This window comes from Petaurus breviceps, unplaced genomic scaffold, assembly GCF_028583685.1.
Source record: "Petaurus breviceps papuanus isolate PSGF00001 unplaced genomic scaffold, PetGlider_PUasm1.0 90845, whole genome shotgun sequence".
Lineage (NCBI taxonomy): Eukaryota > Metazoa > Chordata > Mammalia > Diprotodontia > Petauridae > Petaurus > Petaurus breviceps.
The window spans coordinates 13,412,857-13,419,960 of NW_027187359.1; positions in this window are offsets into that span (position 1 = coordinate 13,412,857).

Below are 7,104 nucleotides of genomic sequence, written 5' to 3' on the forward strand. Positions count from 1 at the left end.
AGAGAGAGAGAGAGAGAGAGAGAGAGAGAAGCAACAATAACAACAATTTTCCCCATAATTAAAGGCTCACAAAAGTGGAATGAGCTGCCTTGGAAGTTGGTAGGTTTTCCTTCATTGGACATTTTTAAGCAGAGAAGCTGGATGACTACTTCCTTAGAGACAAGATTCCTTTGGGGAATGGTTTGTTTTCTCATGTATTAAAGCAGAATTTCAATTTCCTGATCTATTAAAGGGGATCATAACATTTGTACTAGTGACTTCACAGGATCGTTGAGAGGCAAGCCCTTTGTAAATGGCCCTCAAAGTGCAGGGTTATTATTATTATGACAGGGGTGGCCTGACCATCTCTTTTATACATGGAGTATAGCCACAGGCTTCTTTGCATTCATGCCAGGCCTGAAAGGTTTCCTCTGAAGAATGCTTTTAAACTAGCTGCTAAATCAAAAACATTGCGGCCAGTTCCTACTTGAGCCTTGTGTACACTCAGAAGATTCTTCTCTTCATTGTTCAAGTTTCTATGGTTGCAAAAAGGCATTTTAAAAGTCCTTGTCTTGGGGGCTGAAGATATGATTCTGCCCATACCATGATAGAAACACCTAGTCGTTCAAGACTGACTGGTCTACTCAATTTGTGGGCTTCCTTTTGTTCCTCTATCATCATGAAAGATGGATAGATCAGGGCAGCTAGGTGGCACAGTGAATAGAGTACCAGCCCTGGAGTCAGGAGGACCTGAGTTCAAATGCAGCCTCAGACACTTAATACTTACTAGCCATGTGACTTTGGTCAAGTCACTTAACCCCAATTGTCCCTCCAAAAAGAAAAAAAAAGATGGATGAAGCAAAAACCCTAAATAAGGAGAAATCAAGACAAAATCAAAACCTTGAAATTGATTGTCAAGTCACCCCGTCTTCTTGTTTCTCCCCCTGCATAGTTACAGAGTACTCTTTTAAGGCAAAAAAAAAGTCTAGGTCACTGATTAATAATAATAATAATATAATAAATAATTATTATATTAATTATATTACAAAAGAAGTTATATACAATAATTATTATAATATTATATATAATAATATAATAAAATAATAAATAATGTCAGAAAACAGCAATAGCAATGACTTCCCCCAAATTAGAGCCTCATAAAAGTGGAATGGGCTGCTTTGGAAGCTGGTAGCTTTCCTTTAATGGGACATTTTTAAGCAGAGATGCTAGATGACTATTTAGAAATGAGATTCCTTTGGGCATGATTTGTTCTAGATTACCACTGAGGTCAATTCTAGTTCTTAAATTCTGTGCTTCTGTGATATTGTAATTTATTTTTAGAGTTTACATAAAAGCACTGTCTTCATAACAACTTTATGAGGTAGGTAATACAGGTATTATGTATGAGTAAGTGTTTATTAGTTTATTAAGTGCCAGATTTTGCTGTCAAAGGAGAATAGGCTAGAACTTTAGAGGCCATCTAGTCATGTCTACCTCCTCATTTTACAGATGAGGAAACTGAGGCTCAGGCCCATTAATTGACTTGCCCAAAGTCACAGGTACCTATGCCCATTTTACAGATGGAGGTAAGACTCAGAAAATTCAAGTGACTTTTTCATGTTTACTTTTCTACTTCAATGGATCTATTAACTCATTAAGGTGGGTAGTCTCTCCACTGATGTCAGTCTCAGCCTAATCATGACTCTTTTTTGATGCTGCACAAATATCAATGCAATATCTCCACTTTGAAGAGGGTCTCATAGCAGCCATTCTACTTCTCTTCCTCCTCTTCCTCCCCCTCATGCTCCTTCTCCTCCTCTTCTTCCTCTTCCTCCTCTTCTTTTTCTTCTTCATCTTCTTCTCTTCCTCTTCCTCCTTCTCTTCTCCCTCCTCCTCTTTTTCCATGCCATTTTTCTTCCATTGTTTTTCTTTCCTTTGCCCTTCTCTTTCTCCTTCCCCTTTTTCTTCTATCCTTCCTTTTTTATTTTCCCTTTCACTTCTGTAGATATCATCCTTTCTTATACAGAATAAAGGTAAGAGATAGATATTCAAGGAACAATTGACAGGTGGAAGATATGGCTATTCCATGCCCTTACTTGCTATAGTATAGGAACACCCACATTGATGAGATTGCAGATTGATATAAATATTAAAATATAACAGTTTGTACCAATCAATTGCCAATTATACAAAGTGACCATTTCAAGAACATGCTCTGCCTATCCTCTATTGCAGTCAGTTAATGAAATGATAACTTTGAAAGAGGGAAGGCCATTAAGAAGAGAGTGATCGAAGTGGGAAAGGGCCCCATAAGCCCTAATTGTAAGTCATCAAGCCCATCCTGATTATGGAACAACAAACTCATGGCCAAAATTTAGAACTGAGATAAACACTCACCTTGGTCCTGTTACCTTTGTTCTGGGTGCTTCAAAGAGAACTTAGTCTCCAGTACTATTCTCTGGAATCCATCTGACTGTCTTAAGAAATCCAAGCTACCACTGTAAACCAAGGGCCAAACTCATCTAATCTTGTGCTCCTTGCAGTTTCCTGCAAAAGAATCCATAGCTCATACTTTGCTGCTCAAAATTCTCAACCCACGCAACATTTATTGAGCATTTTCCCCAGATAGACACTCAAAGGCTAGAGCAGCTTGAAGTTGAGTCTATAATGGAAGAGACCAGCCACAGCAGGACTTAGCCCTAAGTGCAGCCCTCTATAAAATATAATCAAATGGATCTGTGATTCAATTGATTTGGAAGTTATCTCTAATGATGCAGATTTCAACCTACACGTTTACTCACCTTGGGAAACTCTTATTCATATGTTTTCCTAAGGGGAAAACAGGGGGTCCACTGAACTCTCTAATCAATATGACCTATACCATATCCATAATGACAAAATTTACTCATCAATCCCATGTATGAAGCAATAAAGAAGTTTATGTATATGTGTGAGAGCAAAAAAAATGGGTGCTCATCAATTGAGAAATGTCTAAAAAACTAAACCATTTTAATCTCATAGAATATCTTTGAACTAAATTAAATGATTAGTATGAGAAATTCTGAGAAATATGGAAGACTTGCATGAGTTGAGGCAGAGAAGTAAGCAGAACCAGGAATATAACATACATAAAAACCACAAAATTAAAACCAAAAGAACATTGAAAGGAAGCTGCATGAATATAATGATCAAACTTGGACTCAAAAGAAGATGAAAAAATGTTTGATACATTTAAAAGTCAAAGGACCTGGATTCAAACACATATCCTGTCTCTTATTAGCCATGTGACATTGGGCAAAGTCTTTATTCTCCATGGGCTTCAATTCCCTCAGTTGTAAAATGAGGTTTGGATTAGATGACCCCTGAGGGACTACAGGGATGTAGTTTTGTCAGACATAGTTAATGCATTTATTGTTTTTGATTCACTTGATTTTTTTTCTCTGCTAAAATGGAATGATTATGCTGTAAGTCAGCAAAACTAACATAAGAAAAAAAATTTTGAAAAATAGTATAAAAGTAATTTAAAATATATTTGATTCAATTATCAGTATCTAGAGTCAGAAACCAGGAAGGAATTTACTAGCTCAGTTATTATATATAGTGGAGAGAAACCAACCCAGTTACACTGAGGGGACAAACCAATTAACTAATCTATTTTCTAGAGAGTGTTAGGAATGTGGTTCAAGGGCTGCTATCTGGCCCCTAAGCCTCTGGTCAATTTCTTCAAGGGGAAGGATGATGGGGAGAATGCATGGGTTGGAGGTTATTGGCAGCCAAGGGTTAGGGGGAACATATAGCTGCTGGTTCTGTCAGCAGGAAGCTGGGCTGGAGCCATTCACTCTGCCAGCATTGCCCATGTAACAAATCAATCCCGACGGCTGTGATGAATTGAATGTCAAGCTTGGTGAATCTTCCTTTCAGGGGAAACTTGATGCGAAGCACAAGAGGGAGTTGCAACAAAGGCAATAATCATTTTGATCATTTCATTTGGCCCAAGGATTCTTGCTGGGAAGAGAGCATTTTGTTCTGAAGGCTCCCAAATGACTAGTTTAAAAGCAGATTGGAAGCTGGAGGGCTAATGTGACTGAGCCCCTCGTCCTCAAATTCACCCCTGATGAAAAGTAACATGGGGTTCTCAAAGACCCAAGGCAGAATGGAGGGGGAACCAAGGGCAGAAATAAGGGTTGGACGACTGAAGCTTTTTCCTAAACTAATCAGAATTATCAGGTGAGAACTTTCTCCACTAAGGGCCATGGTGCTACTGGTCATAACACTAAATGGAATTTTAGAGTGTGGGGAAAAACAAACAAATAAAAAACCTCGTTCAACTCCACCTACATTTGCTGATCATAAAAACAGAAACAGACTCTGTTGGTTAAGTGGTTTTCAAAGAAATTGCTTGTTAGTGGCAGAGAGGGAAGAACTATACCTCAAATCTAGTGAAGAAATGTGACATATTTAGCCTGGAGAAGACTGGGGAGGGGGCAAAGGAGGTAAAGGAGAAAGGAGGGGAGATGGGGCATGATAATTATCTTCCAGTATTTGAAGAGCTGATATATCAAGGAAGGATTTGATTTGTTTGGTTTGACCCAAGAGAGCAGAACCAGGAAGAATGGAAGGAAGTTGCAAAGATACAAATTTAGGCTTAAAATCAGGAGAAAAAAAACCCAAAGCTTCCAAATAGAGCAGTCCAAAAATATAATGGGCAGCCTCAAGAGGTGGTGGGTTCCTCTCCCTTAGAAGACTTAAAACAGAAGATTCATTAGTCAACTATGTTATAGCAAAATCACTCTGGTACTCATTGATTGGTGAATGATAGGTCCCAGGGCAAGCCTCACTTGTCATTGTTTGGGCTCTGAACTGCCCAAAGTGGATGTAAATAGCAATTGCTTACATTTTGGCCAGAAACTCTGAGGGTCTTCTCCTCCCAGATTTATTAAAAAAAATATATCCTTAATCATTAAATGGGCCTTGCCTGAATGAAACTAAGACCTATTAAAGACCTTAGCTTAAAAGAGTCAAAGTCTCCTACTGTATCCAGGGCCATCTCGAGTCCTGTTGATCCATATCTGGTCACTGTACCCACATGGCTCCAGAGAAGAAAGTGAGGCTGGTGACTGTGCAAAACCCTCCCTCACTTATATCCAATTCACTTGCATGTATCACCTCCCTGATGTCATGGCCGTCTTTGAGAAATATGAACACACAGTGTTATAGTGGAGATTCCTGTAGATTGAACTAAGTTGCTGGTGGGCTCCCTTCACCTCTCAGATTTTGGGACTCTGGGACTCCTTAGTCCTAATTTTTAAATAGTCCTGTGTTTTCTCCTATGTCACAGCTGTCTCCCTCAGAGTGGGGTTGATTTTCACTTGGTTTCCTGTCAAGGAAATCAGGTGAAACTAGGGCTGGAGACGGCCAAGGTGAGGGTGTAGAACTGAAGGCCAAATCAGAGATGAAAATGCTAAAGGCAAGCTGCCTGGTCCTGACTCAGCAATTCAGGCAAACTTCCACTGAGATGGAGACTTCATGTGTCAGAAACCACTGCAGCCCAAAGACAAAACCAACATAGCCAAACTACCCTATACGCCCCCAAATTCTCTCTTAACTTTCAAACCAAAAGCAAAAGTTGCTCTAGAAAAGGAGTTCTTAATGGGAGATCTGTGGACTTACTTTTTAAAATATTTTGATGACAGAATTTCAGTATAATTGGTTTTCTTTGTAAATCTATATATTTTATGCATTTAAAACATTATTCTGAAAAAGTGCCCATATGTTTTAGCAGACTATTAAAAAAGGTCTATGACACATACAACAAAGGTCAAAAATATCCAGTTTAGACAAACCCTGTCTAAATACCTAATAGATCAATCAACAAGCATTTTATTGTGTCTACTGTGTGCCAGGCAACACCTTCCCTCTCCACCCCCTACTGTGTACTCTGGAATCCAGTAACTGACCTCCTTGCCTTTCCTGGAACAAAATACTCTATCCCTCAACTCTGGACATTTCCAATGACTGTCCCTTATACCTGGAACATTCTCCCTCCAGGATTCCTTGACTTCCTTCAAGTCCTGTCTAAAATCATTTCTATAGGAACTTTTCCCTGATCTGCCTTAATTCTCACGTCTTTCCTCTATTGATTATTGCAAATTCATTTTGTATATATTGTGTTTGTAAGTAGTGATTTGTATGTTAACTCTCCCTTATGTTGTGAGTCTACAATACCGTCTTGTAACCCCAGAACTTGACATATAGTAGGTGCTTAATAAATGTTTATCGACTGACTGCAGACAGATGCAAAAAATAAATAAATAAAAGAAAACAAGAGACCAGCAGCTTACATTGTAGAAGAAGGACACATATCTTAACAATGTCCAGAAAATTTAAAGCACATTATATTGCAGAGTGACATATTAATGTTATGATCATTTTATTCTCCTCGTCTTAATGCTCAGTGTAGCTCAGAAATGGTCCTGGAACCAAGAACTATTCTATTATTCCTTTATTTCTGGTATTTGGCAAATTGTTGTACAAGTAGATAAAATGACCAATTTTTATAATTGAGTGAAAGTACTGGGATTCAGATAAACCTCCTGTAGACTTACTGAAATCATCTGTGGGACAACTGAATACAAAGGACAATGGGGACAATATGCACTTCTTTCTTTTGCCGTACAGTTTTGACTTCTGCCAGGTCTCAATAATTCGAAATCCTTACATTTCATGCAGTTGGGGGGTTATAAGTATCTAGTAAGGCCACATATATTAAAATCTTTCTTTTTGAAATATTTTATTGATCTTTTTATGTGAAAATCATTCTTAAATGTTTGTGGGCCATTATGGCTGAGAGATTATTGGTGATAATTTTAAATCTGATATTCTAAGCCTAGCTCAGTTTATCTGTTGAATTCTCAAGGACATTTTGAGACTTTTATTTGTATGAATGAATGAATGAAGCATTTATTAAGTGCCTACCATTTGCAAAGTTCTATGTGAGAATAGCTGAGGCTAAAAATAGAAAAGAAAAAAAAAAGACAGTTCCTGATCTAATGATGTGTTAATGGGAGAGGCAACATATATGGAAAGTTTCAGGTGCCAAGTCAAATAGAAAGGTCCTTAGGGTGT